Here is an 18092-nt window from a genome sequence, read left to right as displayed (position 1 = left end):
GTGGAAGCAAAATAAAATAAAATAAAATCTTCAATTGAAGAACTTCGGGTGTTACGTATTTGCGGAACTCCTTTATCGTCTTGTTGTAAAATCCTTCTCCTTGCCTTCTTACTGCCACTTGCTAAATAGTTTCCTAGGTTGCGCACATTTAAAGTTTCTAAATGGGTAAGCCTAGGGCCTAGTGAGTTCGTGTTGCACATACATGTCCATCACTTAACAAAACAAATAGTTTTATCATATAGTTTCAATAAATAATACAACAAACATATCACCTGATAACGTAATTTAGGGGAACGATTAATTATCCAGAAAAAGAACCAAAGGTTCATTTCCCTTCTCCTTGAGACAACTCATCATCCATTATTCTCAAGTATTTTAAATATCCAAGGAAATGAGTATGATTCTCAATTCCCATCCCCGCCGATCACACACATCCGTCATGCTCACGACGATTAAACATCCACCCGTTCCCGCTAAACATGTCATCCAAAATCACACACAGTAGATAACAAATACAAAATAACATTTGTACGCAGCCATACTTATCATAAAACATACTGTAAATAAATAAATAAAAACCACATAATAAACGCATGGCAAACATTTATGTGCGAGCAACCACAGAACACGAAAAAACTCACCTTGCTGGTGTTAGGTCTTAACCGGATGTTGTCACGCTACTTGCATACATGCACCCTACATTTAATCAACAAATTTTCTAAGGTTGTAATTCTAGAAAACATCCTACGTGTTTGTTTTGGTTCCAATATTCATATGTCTCATTCGACCGAATAATAACAATCACCCATTTACACTAATTAAAACGTTCATAGTAATTTTAGTACAAGTACTATATTAACATTTTCAAATAAATAAAATTTTACTTATAAAATAATACTCAAAACAGTTTGGACCGTTAGATACCAAATATTGATTTAACTATAACAATAATAACTGGTATTTCAGTAAAACTTGAATGGACCCCTTTTTTGAAATTCTTATTTCCGTTAACATGTTTAAATGAAACTTGAATCGTCAAAGTATCAACAGTTTAGGGACCGTTTACGTAACTTTAGTTTTCAAAGAAATAGTTATGTCCAACTGAAATTGAAATGGATGATTTATATATGATTAATACAAAATCGACATATTGTCAAACAACAGGGATGAAAAGTAAATATAATTTGCTAAAAAAAAAGTTGCGGCCAACATCAAAAGAAATTCATATGCCCTATATATTTGGTACATATTATTATTTTATTTTTGTGTTTAACTTATTTTTCGGTAACCCACCCAAAAAGAAAGAGACCCAATTACTCATCTTTCTAACCCGAGTCTGTTATTTTCCATAAAAACTTCAGCTTGATTTTCATCTAAAACGCATTCAAATAAATACCTGAAATATTCATTAATCATCTTCCCTTTCTTATGAAATATATCCATTACCAATTATCAAAACTCAATTCATAACCACATGAATTTCAAGTTTCTATACCAAAAATTATACATTCTATTTTTTTTTTTGTCAAATTAACGACTATCGGCCAAAACAGACACATGAAGTGGAACCAAAACATGCAACGCTTGTAAATAAACCTACTCAAACAACTTAATCAAGCTCATATCGAAGAGACATACCTTAATTTCTAAAATAGCTTCAAAAACCTTCACAAACTTCAAACCCCGATTTCTCTTTTGTTTCCCCAACCTTTCTTACACTTTTTTGTGGGCATTCCACTCTATTTCCCATGCCTTTTATAATGCCCAACTTTGTAACCTTTCTAGTTAACCCAAAAGTCTAAATTTATGACACTAATCAAAGTGATGGGTTTTGGAATTAAAATTCCATAATTATCAAAAAAAAATCACATGCCCTATATATTTGGTACATTTTATTATTTTATTTTTGTGTTTAACTTATTTTTCGATAACCCACCCAAAAAGAAAGAAACCCAATTACTCATCTTTCTAACCCGAGTCTGTTATTTTCCATAAAAACTTCAGCTTGATTTTCATCTAAAACGCAGTCAAATAAATACCTAAAATATTCATTAATCATCTTCCCTTTCTTATGAAATTTATCCATTACCAATTATCAACACTCAATTCATAACCAGATGAATTTCAAGTCTTTATACCAAAAATTATACATTCTATTTTTTTTTCTCAAATTAACGACTATCGGCTAAAACAGACACATGAAGTGGAACCAAAACATGCAACGCTTGTAAATAAACCTACTCAAACAACTTAATCAAGCTCATATCGAAGAGACATACCTTAATTTCTAAAATAGCTCCAAAAACCTTCACAAACTTCAAACCCCGATTTCTCTTTTGTTTCCCCAACCTTTCTTGCATTTTTTTGTGGGCATTCCACTCTATTTCCCATGCCTTTTATAATGCCCAAGTTTGTAACCTTTCTAGTTAACCCAAAAGTCTAAATTTATGACATTATTCAAAGTGATGGGTTTTGGAATTAAAATTTCATAATTTCTCTATTTACTCCTACTTAATCACCCATTACATTATTTTAATAATATAGTCAAATTATATATATTTATACATTTTTTTAGTTTGAGTTATCACAAACTTCCCCCCTTTGAAAAATTCAGTCCTCGGAATTTGAACTAAACAATATATTAAGGATATTTGGTTTTCTTATCTCATACGTTTCCCCATGTTGCATCTGACCATTTATGTTACTTTCACTGAGCTTTCATGAGTTGTATCTCCACATTCCTTAACTTCTTGACCAGATAATCCATTTCTCGTTGTAAACTCTTTCAAAATGATGACATGAAACTAAGGTTCTGATCATAAATTGCCAAACGAACAATCTCATCAATATCTTTTCCCACAAGTATATTTCACCCAATGACACAATTTAAAGGAACATTTTAGATATCCAGAGAAAGAACCAATGGTACACTTCCTTTCCCACTTGGCACAACACATCCATTATGCTCAAGCATTTAAATATCCAAGGAAATGAGTAACGTCTCAATTCCTATCTCCCGCCGATCACACCACACTCGTTTTTTTCCCGGCTATCATACACCTATGTCCTCATTAAATGTGTCATCATATATTAGGCAAAAAAAAAATTCTAAAATCCTTCCACTTCTCCTCTACCGAGGATTGTTTCCGACTCTTCTCCAGTCCATCCAATAAACCGAAAGTTACATCAATCCTCATCAACTTACTTGGTTCCTTCCTTACATACGACTTAGTGTATAAGTGACAACGTTAACCTTCCATAATCAGTAAAGATCTCACACCTTCTTTGACTTTTGGTAATTCATGCACATCTACAACGTCCCATCCTTTTCAAGTAGGTTATGCAACTATTAAATAAATCCTTTCATCCTTATTGGTGCTAACCAATAGGACTTTCGAGAACTCCCTTACCAATGGTATATTTGACACATCATGTTCTCCTATGTAGTACCCACGCCTGAACAGTTTATCTACTACAATTTTTGTTAGCATGGTTTTCGACAACTAAGCCATTCCAATCACGATATCAAAACCTCATAGTGCTACGGGTGCTAGTATTAATGGTGCTAAAAGAATTGTTTATCTAAATCAAACAATCATCAAATTCCGTTCTTACGATTACACAATGATCATCATCGGTCTTTATTTCTAAAGCTTTTGCACCCATAATTAGGAACTTACAAAAAGTAATGAAAAAAAATGTTTGCATCCACATTCAATAACACCCATAATATAGAGTTTACAAAGAAAGTATATGCCACTATACCGGGGTATCCTGAGATTCCTGAGCTGTCATATGGAAAACTCTTCCTTTTGTTCTTGTCGTTTCTGCCTTTTCATCTCCCGACCGATTCCCTTTCTCTGTCATCATGCGTTGGTTATTGTTACCCTTATTCTGAGGACAGTTTGACCTGATGTGATCTGGGGACTCGCACCCATAACATACTTTCCCTACTTTACAATCTGAAGCGATATGTCCTATCTTTCCACATTTGTAGCAAGTTCTTTGGTTCATATTACACTCCCCTTTATGGAATCGTTTGCATATGGTACATTGTTCTATCCCAGATTGTTGCTCATAGTTACAATCTGAACTATAAGTCTTTCCTTTCTTTGAGTCTGTATTTAAACTTTCCAACTTCTGTTTTCATGAATGCTTATCCTCACCCTGACGATTCTTTTCCCGCTCTCGGCCTTCCGCGGCGTCTACAGCAGACTGAAAGGTACCTGGTTTCTGAATTTCTACAAATTCACGAATGGCAGTTTTTAGTCCCCAAATATACCTCTCCACCCTCCTTTCCTCCGTAGACACGTAAAACTCTGCAAATCTAGCTTTCTCAGTGAACTTAGTGGTGTACTCTCTCACAGTCATATTCCCTTGTTCTAACCTCAAGAATTCTTCCTCCAACTGTTTAACCGTCGTTCGAGGGCAAAACTTTTCTTTAAAGATTCTTAGAAACTCATCCCACGACATCTTCTTGGCCGCATCACGCCCCCTTACTTCTTTCACCATACCCCACCAATGTATAGCCTCCCCTTTTAACATTGTTGCAGCATAAATCACCTTGTCCTCATCCGCACATTTGCTAGTATCAAACGTTCCCTCGATCTCCATGATCCATGTTGATGACAAAACGGGATCAATTTCTCCATTAAATATGGGTGGCTTACAATTCATGAACGTCTTGTAACTACAACCCCTCCGTTCATGGTTGTCAATGTGCCTTGAGGGTTGTGCAATGCTTTGGTCAGGATTTGTATTTGGTGTACTATACTCATAGTCCTCTTCACCTCCACCCAAGTTACCCTGGTACTCACTTATTATTGCATCTTGTGCCTGAGAAACTACATCTAGCAAGGTAGCGTGTATCGCCCGAGCAATCTCATCAACCAACTCTTCTTTAGTGATCATGTTTGTCGCACGGCCCCTTCCGCGACCTCGACCTCGGCCTCGACCGCGGTGGGAGCCGGAGCTACCATGGCCAGACAGTGCAGCTATCGGTGCTGTTACAGCTCCTCGCCCTCTTCCTCTACCCCTGCCTACTCCTCTTCCTTGGCCACGTCCACGACTCGCATTAGGGATCAATGGAGTTTCCGATACATCTCCTGGTGCTCTAACATAAGCTCCAACTGGAATTTGTTCTTCGTCCAGGGTGACACTAGCAAACCTTCCAGATCTCCTTGAAGACATGATACCTACAAGCGAGATCTGGTCTAATTTAGTCGTTTGATTACCTATCGTTCCTTCCGTCTAAGCTTAAGTGTTTATGCAAACACCTAATCTGCTTAAACAACGCTTTGATACCAACTTGTAACACCCCAATTTTCAACTATCGATTAAATGACAAATAATCGTTCCAACATCTCCCATGATCAATTCTAAACTTACGTATAGACTAAACTACAGCGGAAGCAAAATAAAATAAAACAAAATCTTCAATTGAAGAACTTCGGGTGTTACGTCTTTGCGGAACTCCTTTATCGTCTTGTTGTAAAATCCTTCTCCTTGCCTTCTTACTGCCACTTGCTAAATAGTTTCCTGGGTTGCGCACATTTAAAGTTTCTAAATGGGTAATCCTAGGGCCTAGTGAGTTCGTGTTGCACATACATATCCATCACTTAACAAAACAAATAGTTTTATCATATAGTTTCAATAAATAATACAACAAACATATCACCTGATAACGTAATTTAGGGGAACGATTAATTATCCAGAGAAAGAACCAAAGGTTCATTTCCCTTCTCCTTGAGACAACTCATCATCCATTGTTCTCAAGTATTTTAAATATCCAAGGAAATGAGTATGATTCTCAATTCTCATCCCCGCCGATCACACACATCCGTCATGCTCACGGCGATTAAACACCCACCCGTTCCCGCTAAATATGTCATCCAAAATCACACACAGTAGATAACAAATACAAAATAACATTTGTACGCAACCATACTTATCATAAAACATATTGTCAATAAATAAATAAAAACCACATAATAAACGCATGACAAACATTTATGTGCGAGCAACCACAGAACACGAAAAAACTCACCTTGCTGGCGTTAGGTGTTAACCGGATGTTGTCACGCTACTTGCATACATGCACCCTACGTTTAATCAACAAATTTTCTAAGGTTGTAATTCTAGAAAACATCCTACGTGTTTGTTTTGGTTCCAATATTCATATGTCTCGTTCGACCGAATAATAACAATCACCCGTTTATACTAATTAAAACGTTCATAGTAATTATAGTACAAGTACTATATTAACATTTTCAAATAAATAAAATTTCACTTTTAAAATAATACTCAAAATAGTTTGGACCGTTAGATACCAAATATTGATTTAACTATAACAATAATAACTGGTATTTTAGTAAAACTTGAATGGACCTTTTTTTTGAAATTCTTATTTCCGTTAACATGTTTAAATAAAACTTGAATCGTCAAAGTATCAACAGTTTAGGGACCGTTTACGTAACTTTAGTTTTCAAAGAAATAGTTATGTCCGACTGAAATTGAAATGGATGATTTATATATGATTAATACAAAATCGACATATTGTCAAACAACAGGGACGAAAAGTAAATATAATTTGTTAAAAAAAAAGTTGCGGCCAACATCAAAAGAAATTCACATGCCCTATATATTTGGTACATATTATTATTTTATTTTTGTGTTTAACTTATTTTTCGGTAACTCACCCAAAAAGAAAGAGACCCAATTACTCATCTTTCTAACCCGAGTCTGTTATTTTCCATAAAAGCTTCAGCTTGATTTTCATCTAAAACGTTGTCAAATAAATACCTGAAATATTCATTAATCATCTTCCCTTTCTTATGAAATATATCCATTACCAATTATCAAAACTCAATTCATAACCAGATGAATTTCAAGTCTTTATACCAAAAATTATACATTCTATTTTTTTGTGAAATTAACGACTATCGGCCAAAACAGACACATGAAGTGGAACCAAAACATGAAAGGCTTGTAAATAAACCTACTCAAACAACTTAATCAAGCTCATATCGAAGAGACATACCTTAATTTCTAAAATAACTCCAAAAACCTTCACAAACATCAAACCCCGATTTCTCTTTTGTTTCCCCAACCTTTCTTGCACTTTTTTGTGGGCATTCCACTCTATTTCCCATGCCTTTTATAATGCCCAAGTTTGTAACCTTTCTAGTTAACCCAAAAGTCTAAATTTATGACACTAATCAAAGTGATGGGTTTTGGAATTAAAATTCCATAATTTCTCTATTTACTCCTACTTAATCACCCATTATATTATTTTAATAATATAGTCAAATTTTATATATTTATACATTTTTTTTAGTTTGAGTTATCACAAAGTCCTCATAAGACTTTTGGAGCCCGGCTGTCATTGTGGCCAACATGATACATGCCACTTTGGTAGCATCTCTCTCATGTGCCTGGTATTCAGCGATCTCCTCATGAGTAGCAGATGACTCATCAAGTTCCTTAAGCTCCTTGTCAAGGACATATTCCTTGTCCTCATACCGAGTGACCATCCTGATATTCCTGATCCAATCCATAAAGTTGGATCCATCAAAGATGACTCTCCCACAAAGGTTCATGAAAGAGAAGGAGCTGCTAGGGTTTGAGCCAGAGGCAACATTGTTGGAAGACATCTGAAAAGAAGAAAGACAAGTTTAGATTAGATATAAAGATAGTCCTTAATAAAACACCCAAATGTAATATCAAGGCCAGGACCCAACACAATATTTTATAACTTAGAAGAGGGATGCCGTAATCCAAGCTATAAAATATTTGAAGGTAGGTGAATGACGATTCACCAATTTCCACCATGAAAAATGAATTAAATTATTAGGTTTTAATTGGTTTTGAAACTCATAGATTCGTTGAGATTCATTGAACTTTTCAATGCATGTTTCAATCTCGAGTGTGCCCTTCAAGTTTTGTGACTGGGATGCCGAGGATCACAAAACAAGGTGTGAAGTAACCATGCAAATTACTTGGTACCCTTAATATTTACCCCTCAATCGATGTGCCAGTTAACCACACGTGCTCCATCGATACTATGATAAACATTAAGTTACCCATTGCCTACGTTGTTAAGTCCAGGTTAGTGTGCCGGTTAACCATACACGCTCCACTAACGACTTAATCAAAGTGCAAAGTGTAATTTCATGGGTTAGCACCTTATTCACATTTTCTTAAAGTAACTAAGATTCGGATTTTATAAAAACATTTAGTTACTTTATTTTTCATCATACTTTTAATGAGGACTTAAAGTCCTTGTCCTACCCGTTCGGCTAACGACCCTCCACCAATAGAGGAAGCGGTGGGTGAGAGTGGATACCCATTAAGCTGCCATTTTATAGGCAACAACCTTATACCCCCCTTATAGACCGGCTTCGTGAATGAGGCCTAGTAACGGTAAAACGACTTGTTCTTATACATATATACTTATTATTAAACTTATAATATCATAAAGTATAAAGGTTGAATTTTAACTTTTAAAATTCTAGGGATTGGAACTAAAGTTTTTAAAGTGACTTCACATGTTCCAAAACTTGAGGGCAAGTTTTGTAACTTTCAAAACTTTTCATCTTTCATAACTTATGAGTTAATGGATTAATAAAATGAGAGACTTTTCATTTTATGTAACCTATGTGTTTAATAATGGACTTTAAAACAATGACTTTTGGTAATCCATAACTTGAGGACAAATTATGGATTCCATTAAAACACATAATGATCAAGAATTAAACTAACAAGCAAGTTACAAATAATTCCTATGATCTTCTAAACTCATAAGTTCATGAATGTTCATATCAACAATTTCAAGGATCATAAATAAACCATATAAAACTTGAAATTTTGATAATAGCCATTGAAAATGGATTAGCATAACAATTACACCATCTAAAACAAGTTTTATAACACCAAAACAGTTTAGGGTAATGTTTCTAGTCCATTTCCAGCAGATTAACTCAAAAATCTGCATTCAGGGGCTCCTACTCATCGAGTGCACAAACCTACTCGACGAGTAGGATGAATTAGCTCATGGAATCGTCGAGTCCCCCCATGGACTCGGCGAGTTCATGCTACAGAATGCAGAAAACTGAGTTTTTTCAACAAGTTTACATCAAGTATCAAATAAACAAGCCTAGGCTCTGATACCACTGAAGGGTTTTGAGCATTCTAACACTCCTATGGTGTACATGCAACCCTAGAAACCTCGGATCTATGTTTTACTATGATACATGCAAATTTGATTTTCCAAGGTTCTTAACCTATCTAGCATAGCATAGGGAACTTTTAAACATAAATGCTAGAAGAGGAACATACATTTTGTAGTTTGGATTCCTTGAGAACCTTGTGAGCCTAGCAACTCAAGTGTGATGCCTCAAATGTCTCATACAACACTACAACACTTGGAATAACCTGAAGAGAAGTTTCACTAAACCTCAAAATCGGAATGCCCTCTATCTTGTACAAGTAGTACCAATTTTGCTAGACTAGGGGTCTTTATATAGTTGTGACACAAGTAGGGTTACACCATGTAAACCCTAATTATCATGGCTTTCCATATTCCATGATCCATGGGTTTGTAACCTCCATGGACTATCCATGGAGAACCTAATGGGTTTTAACCCAATCCATAAAAACCATGGATCATTAGCCCACTATACAAGAATAGATGATTTACACAATCAACCCCATATATTTAATTAGTCTCTTTTTGATCACTTAATTAATTTCAAATTAATTCTTTGACCAATACTAATTAAATAATATTATTAATATATTAGAACTTATAATATATTAATATACCTTAAGTGTCCTTTCTCTCATTTTGGTCTATCCAAGTATTGCAATGCCATGCAACCCAAATGGACCATGCTAACCAGATCAAGTACATACCAGAAATAGTTATGGACTTAGACACCTTATCCAACAACTACTTGGCTAGTATTCCACTGACTGACTAAGTGTTCCCGCTTACTGCCAATCAAAGAAACAGACAAGATGGAAAAGCTGACCAAAACCTATCTCAAAGAGATTGCCAAATTGCACGGGGTGCTGATTTCTTTCATCTCTAATAAGTATAGTAGATTCACCTCACGGTTCAGGCAGTAATTGAAGAAATCCTTGGGAACACGCTTAGATATGAGCATAGCTTACCAACCTTAAATAGATGGTCAGAGTGAAAGGACCATCCAAACCTTGGAAGACATGCTCCGAGTCTATGTGACAGACTTTGAAAGTTCTTGGGATAATGATTTACCACTAATTTAGTTTTCAATAACAACAATTATCACATCAGTATAAAGTTCGCACCGTTTGAGGATATTTATGGACGAATATATCATTCCCCAATATGCTTGGAAGAGATTAGAGATACCCAATTGTTTTGGAAGCATGCAGGTGATACACTGCGTATTAGACCTGAAAAAATTCATGAGACCACCAAAAATATTGTGAAAATCAAGGACCGACTAAAGGTTGCACGTGATCGTCAAAAGAGATATGTTGACGTTAGACATAAGGCATCTGGAATCCGAAGGTGGAAATCACATGATGTTGAAAGTATCCCCTTAGAAGGGAATGATTTGGTTCCGACAACAAGGAAAGCTAAACCCACGATACATAGAACATTTTGAAATTCTTTCCTAAATTGGTCGTGTTACGTATCGACTAATGTTGCTTCAAGAGCTAAACAATGTGCACAATGTTTTTAAGGTGTCAAATCTTAATAAGTGTCTGTCTAATGACACTCTTTCTATTCCTCTCGATGATATCTAACTAAACACAAAACTCCACTTTGTCGAAGAACCACTCAAAATCATGGATCGAGAGGTCAAATGATTGAAGAAAAGTCGTATTCCCATAGTAACGGTGCACTGGAACTCCCTATAAGGACTAAAATTTATGTGGGAATACGAGAATCATATGAGATAAAAATACCCCCAAATCTTTAATGATACCCGTCCACGAGTTGTATTTCGGGATGAAATTCTATTAACGGGGCAAGAATGTGACAAACGGTAAAATTAGGTCAACGTTCAAACAACCGAGAACCGTCTTGTAATAGGATCTAATGTATGTATTCCATTATATTAATGAAAATAAAGTTTTTCATACTTAGAATTGCATACAGAATACCAATTTGGTCTTTAATGAATGTAAATCACTGACGAAAAAAAACACAATTCATATATATATATATATATATATATATATATATATATATATATATATATATATTAACTAATGAATTAAAAATAAGAGTTTGTGTTAAGTATACTTATTAAGAAACGCTACTCTAAACAGATAGAGTGTGTAAATAGGATTCCATGGATATAAAGAAAGTCGAAAACGGATATCGTACGTAGAAGTTTTGACCCTTTTAAGGAAATAAATCAGTTATATAACTGAATGTCGTAAATGAACTATAAATCAATTCGTAGGGATTTTTTATACGTTTTTCGAATCAGACTACACTCTAATATTTGATTCCATTATCGAAAGTTTTGAATCCCGAAGTTTAAACACTTTCTCTAAAACTAGTAAATCGTGATAATTGGTAAAGAACTGAATTAAAAAATGTGATACGCAAAAAATGCGAGAAGTCGTTTTTCTTCGAGTTTTGGCACGTAGTTTGAGAAAGTGCCATGTGTCACCCCCTAAATGATGACTATTTTCAAATGGAGGGTGGTTCCAAGTGTCAAAATGTTATTGCTTCTTGTTGGCTATAAAATGAAGGAAGGAGGTCATCTCCCTCCCCACCACCGATCTCTCTCCCTCACTCTCTATCTCTATCGACTTTCTCTCCCTCTCGGCGATTTTTTCAATCGACGAACCACCACCGACTGCCTCTAGATATGTTTTACGCCGCCTCAACTACTACTCATGTCCACCTCCTGCTCCGACCAGCTGCCATCAAAGACGCAGCAACCTCCGGCAGCTCTGACGACCAAAAAGTTTATGTTTTTCGACTCATTGTGGTCTGACTCATTGTGGTCCGATCTACAACCGCCAAAAAGTTTACTCCATACAATTTGAAAGTAAGTTCACGGCCTCATTTTAAACAATTTAATGCTTTAATGGGAGAATACATGCAAAATATTTGTTAAGATTTTATATAAACGTTTGGTTTATTATCTAAATGTTTTTATAAAATTGGTTATATATTTGTTGAAAAAAACCAGTTATTAAAATAATAACACATTAGTTTTTGTTCAAACCTTATATGTGTTTGATGTCAAAATAAAAGTTAAATATTATCTTTACTATAGTTATAAATGATAAATGTTATTTATAACATTATAACTATAATCGTTAAATAGTTCTTATTACCGTTATAATCAATGACATAAATATATATATTTAGTTTGTTTATGTATTTGGTATTGTTAATTTTACATTGGTTAAGACCTGGTTTTGCTCTATATACAACCATTATGTTGCACGCTTTTCGTTAGAACTATATGCGCGGTCTAGTAAATTAGGCTTTTAGACACACACATTCACTCACGGTTAAAAACTGTTAAAACTCGGAAAGTCTACATGATATATGAAATTCATTAAATAAGAATAAACACATAGTAAAGTCCTTTGACTTATAAACGTTAATTATGTGCGAGTAAGGAAGTTGTGTATAGATTTATACGGCTTGACACCCCCACCTGAGGTTTCTAGCTACAACCCCTTGTCCGACATGTCATACCGGGTGACGAACTGTCCTTTTGTTTTGTTTTGTTTCTTTTGTTGTTTCCGACGATGATGTAGAATGCATAGTATTTGTTCCAGTGCATCCCCTTTATCGAACCAAGCAGAGGCAGGTTGAAGTCGTATAGTAGCGGTTATAGTTTCATGTAGCTTCAATTACACTCTAAGACTTGCATACTTATACATTACACAAGTATGTTGTGTCATGTTTAAGTATCATATAAACCCTTAAACTTAGAGTACATGGACTTTTATAGGTATAGAACTTATAAAATAAGTAAGCAATTATACCTAGCACATACACTCGTATGGTAAACCTAATTAAAAGTTAGGTAGGTACTTATACGCTGTATTTTATACTTTTTAGTTTGGAAAAAGTAATGTTTTAATATAAATATAAAATCCTTATATTTTATATATACACTTTTTGGTCATAAAATACTACCTTTTATACACGTTGAATTAGCAGCTATATACAGTAGAAACATTCTTTTATTATAAAAGTAGATAGTGCCAAAACTTGTGAACTTACCAACTTTATGTTGACGTATCTTTAAAACGCATGTATTCTAAGGAACATAAGAAGTTGGAATCACACACACACAGGGTTAAGGCGCGTATCATATTTTGACTATTATGTATCCATGTACTTGGAGAACAAAAAAATGTAATCTTTATTTAGTAATAACAAAAGTATGTATTTTGTTACATTGTTATTTTTGTATTGTTCAATGTATGTTCGATAACTGTGATCCATGATTAAGCCACACAACTATAGTGTACTAGTACTTTCTTAGGAAAGCATGATTGTAGTCTAGGGCTTACACTCTTAGGTTATAATTATCCCTTAACATACAAATAAATGTATTATCATTAATTAAACTATAGTTTGGCTATTTTCATCACCTAGCCTTGAATTATCAAACAAAAACTAATAATACGGGAACACAACAAGTACAAAATATAAAGTCATATATATATATATATATATATATATATATATATATATACACACACACACACAAAGACTCAGACCTGTGATGAAAATACATATTGATCACCCCAAAACGGTCTATAACTCAAGGATTTAGGTCATATACTCTGACTAAAGTTTTATAAGTACATGGATCCCACCACAACTAAGTTTTTATATTTTATTATAGTCAGGTATCAAACACTATTAAACTTGGATATAGTAATTGATAGACCAAACACTTGGATATTCTAAGAGACTTAAACATGATCACAATTAGGAACACAAAAATCACAATAACACTTGATAACACCATAAAATACACGTATATGATAATCATAAAACGTTGTACATATAAATCAACCATGTTTCATATAGGAACCTAACATGGATGATTTACATGAGTGGATGGTCTTGGAAAAACCTGAAATGAACAAGTAGTCCCTTTCCCTCCACTGCCTGGTGATCCTTACTTCCTGGAGGTCCTAGCATTGTTCAACATGATACCATCATATTATGGAACTCCTCTACCTTTTAAGAGTGACGAGCCAGAGGAAGAACCCTCCAAAGAAGACAAACGTTCAGAGGAGATCGAGCCATCAGAGTAGATCGAACCCATGGACGAGACTGAGCAGATTAAACCTTCTCTTCCATTGCTCAATACCCTATACCATCCATTCCCTGGATGACTCCAGATGAGGCATACTACGTGAAAGTCCATCCCCATCCTTGAGAAAATGAAGAAGGACCACAAAGAGACATATTCTGACCTCCAACAACTTTGAGACAACCCTTCTTGGATTGAAAATATCATGGATAATTGGGTCACTAAGGAAAGAGTTACTCGAAGGTTCGAGATATGGCGGACATATGGAGCACGCCCCCCACCTCCTACATATATTGATACCTTATCTAGGTTGTTCGAGTGCAATGTCAAACTCGGCCACCAAATCAGGACTGGGAGCAACGAACTGAGTATCATTGAAGGGAATGCGGTATAGTGACTAGGAGAGTGTAAAGGTCGGAGGGACAACAAACACAACACTAGGTGTCAGTCATGGATGTTCATCACCATATCAACTCCTCTTACAATGACCTAATAGCTAAGGATAGTCGGATCTCGGAGTCTGAACTCTAAGCTTAGACCACAATCCTTCGAGCAGCTACTGTAGAAGAACGAACAATAAATATTGAACAAAGGAATAGGACGCTCGAAGAGCAAATGAACGAAGTGAACCATCTTATGGGTTACTACCTTGGCCTCTAGTATATGGATCGATGAAGGTGTTTTGTGTAAATATAGTACTAGTGTCACACCCACAAATCGGATCAACGGAAACATTCTGGGGCGGAGGACATCATGTCAAGTATCACAACATATGCATTATAGTAATCAAAGTACAAACAACCATTGCATTAATAATGTATAAGTTTTTACATATGTGTTTAAACATTACATATTCAAACATCAAAAGTAGATATAGCAAAAGACGAAAGACGCAGCACGGTACTAGGTTGTCTTCTCAAAAGCTCTGGGAGTGTACCTGTCTACTGGATTCCTGAGAATACAAGTTATTTTGAAAGAGAGGATCAACATTTAAGCTGGTGAGTTCATAAGTATTTTTTTTATAAAAAGTATACTCTAAGTTCTTGGAAAAGTTCGTCTGTTCCTCCAAAAGATCCTATATTTTCTGCTTTACAATTGATAAGTAGTTTTAATCTCCTAAAATTGTTCTGTTTAAGTATTATTGTACTTATAATAAGGGTTAACATAATTTAAACTATCGATAAAATTATAAGAAGAATGTTCTCCGTTTTGTTGGTGAAAAGTAGTTTTAAATCCCATAAAACCGTTAGGTAAAGTTGTTTTAAATCCCATAAAACCGTTCTGTTAAGTAGTTTTAAATCCCATAAAACCGTTCTGTTAAGTAGTTTTAAATCCCATAAAACCATTCTGTAAAGTAGTTTTAAGTCCCATAAAACTGTTTTGTTTTGTTTGTGGAGAGAATTTATACAGTAGTATTTCTTAAAAATAAGCTACTGGTGAATAACTACCCTATTATTAAACTGGTTAATTAGGGTTAAAATGTGATAAGGTTATAACTATACTGATTGACTAGTGTTTAACATGACGACCTGTTGGCGTCAAAACTAATGTGACATTTGTCACCCCTTGGCGTGCCTGCCGGACTGTAGCTAACAGTTGCGATGTGGGATTGTCAGTCCCGTATAGATCTATACACACAATGCCCGCTCTCCCTCCAGGAGACTCAGGTTACAAAAACGCGACATAACAAGTATATTTCTATGCCATGAAGTAGTATCTCACATTTTTGGTTTATCTAGTTTTAAGTAAAGATTGAATTATATCCTTCACTTAACAAAGTACTTTAAAACTGGTATACTTATCTAGTAAAAATAGATTTCTCATTTGTCCATAAATTATACCTATTATAATTCATATGTTCTATCTGGTTAGCATGATCTCTCATGAATGTACCCCTTTGCTCAACGTGATACAAAGGTAATAATATTGATGGAAGTAACCTTTTATATTCCTATATGTATAATATATATATATATATATATATATATATATATATATATATATATATATATATATATATATTTAAGAAGGAAACGGCCTTCGAATAAATAACCCCAACTTAAGCCCACATCCAAACAAGGAAAAGTAAATAAGGCAACTCATTAGTCCTAAGCCCTTTATGTCTTATTTATATATCTATACATATATGAACATGATTTTAACAAATATAAGATAAAAGAGTTCATAAAACATTTTCAAAGAGTTTAACAGTATTAAAAGAGTTTAACAGTGTTTAAAAGAGTTTAACAGTATCAAAAGAGTTTAATAGTGTTTAAAAGCGTCTACATGACTTTAAGTCATTTTGGAAGTATTTGCGTAATCCTTTATTGTAAAGATAATAATTCAAAGCATAATGAAATCTTTTATATGATTGATATCACATGTAATTATTAACACAATTAGCTTGTGTTCAACTTGTATCCCCCCTAAAAGCATTTAAAATCATTTAAAAGTGTATTTTTAGGGGTATGAACTCACCAGCTTAAATTATGATCCTCTCTTTCAAAATAATTTGTATTCTCAGGAATCCAGTAGACAGGTACACTCCCGGAGCTTTTGAGAAGATAGCCTAGTATCGTACTGCGTCTTTCGTCTTTTGCTATATCTACTTTTGATGTTTGAATATGTAATGTTTGAACAATTATGTAAAAACTTATACATTATTAATGCAATGGTTGTTTGTACTTTGATTACTATAATGCATGTGTTGTGATAGTTGACATGACGTTCTCCGCCCCCGAACGTTTCCGCCGTTCTGGTTTGGGGGTGTGACAGATTGGTATCAGAGCATTGTTTAGAGTGGACTCAGTATATCAGTCATAAAAGATATACAACTATAAACACATTGGGATAAAAACACTCTGACCAAGAGTTATACTTTAAAATATAACAATATTTTATAAAAGTATAAGTACATGTAGAATATATATACTAGAACGAGTATCACAAGAAGAACAAAACAAAAGTATTTGGATGTTGGACGCTACAGTTAAATCTGGACAGTTATGTAATCATATCTGGGATCAAATTAGCCTGATCAACTATATTTATTTTAGATATGACCAACATGTGTTTGGGAGTGATTGTGGTGTTGCAACAAGTCTAAAATTTAGCTAGTTACCAGAAGAATTCTAGAACCAAACATAAAATTAAAATACTATAGGAGTATTTTAGGATGCCATAACAACAAAACTGAAAACTTATCAACTTCATATATCTAGAAGTTCAAGTATCAAACATATAATTAAAATACTATAGGAGTATTTTAGGTACCATAAATAACTTTAGGGAATTGCTAAAAAGATCATTGTTGGTAGGTTTATAATTACTAAGTGTTTACGTTAAAGTTATATATGGTTGAGATTTTATAGACTTAGAATAGGTGATTTTCACTATACTTCATTTTCCTTGTTTGGATGTGGTTTTAGAGTAGGATCACTTATTCGAAGGTCTACTTAACAGAACGGTTTTATGGGATTTAAAACTACTTTACAGAACGGTTTTATGGGATTTAAACCTATTAACAAAACGGTTTTATGGGATTTAAAATTATGTTAAACCTTATTATAAGTACAATAATACTTAAACAGAACGGTTTTGGGAGATTAAAACTACTTATTAATTGTAAAGAAAAAATATAGGATTTTCTGGAGGAATAGGCGAACTTTTCCAAGAACTTAGAGTATACTTTTTATAACAAAAACACTTATGAACTCACCAGCTTAAATGATGATCCTCTCTTTCAAAATAACTTGTATTCTCAGGAATCCAGTAGACAGGTACACTCCCGGA

Source organism: Lactuca virosa, chromosome 2 (assembly GCF_052849685.1).
Source record: "Lactuca virosa cultivar CGN04683 chromosome 2, Lactuca_virosa_CGN04683_v6, whole genome shotgun sequence".
Classification (NCBI taxonomy): Eukaryota; Viridiplantae; Streptophyta; class Magnoliopsida; order Asterales; family Asteraceae; genus Lactuca; species Lactuca virosa.
This window is presented reverse-complemented; position numbering follows the sequence as displayed.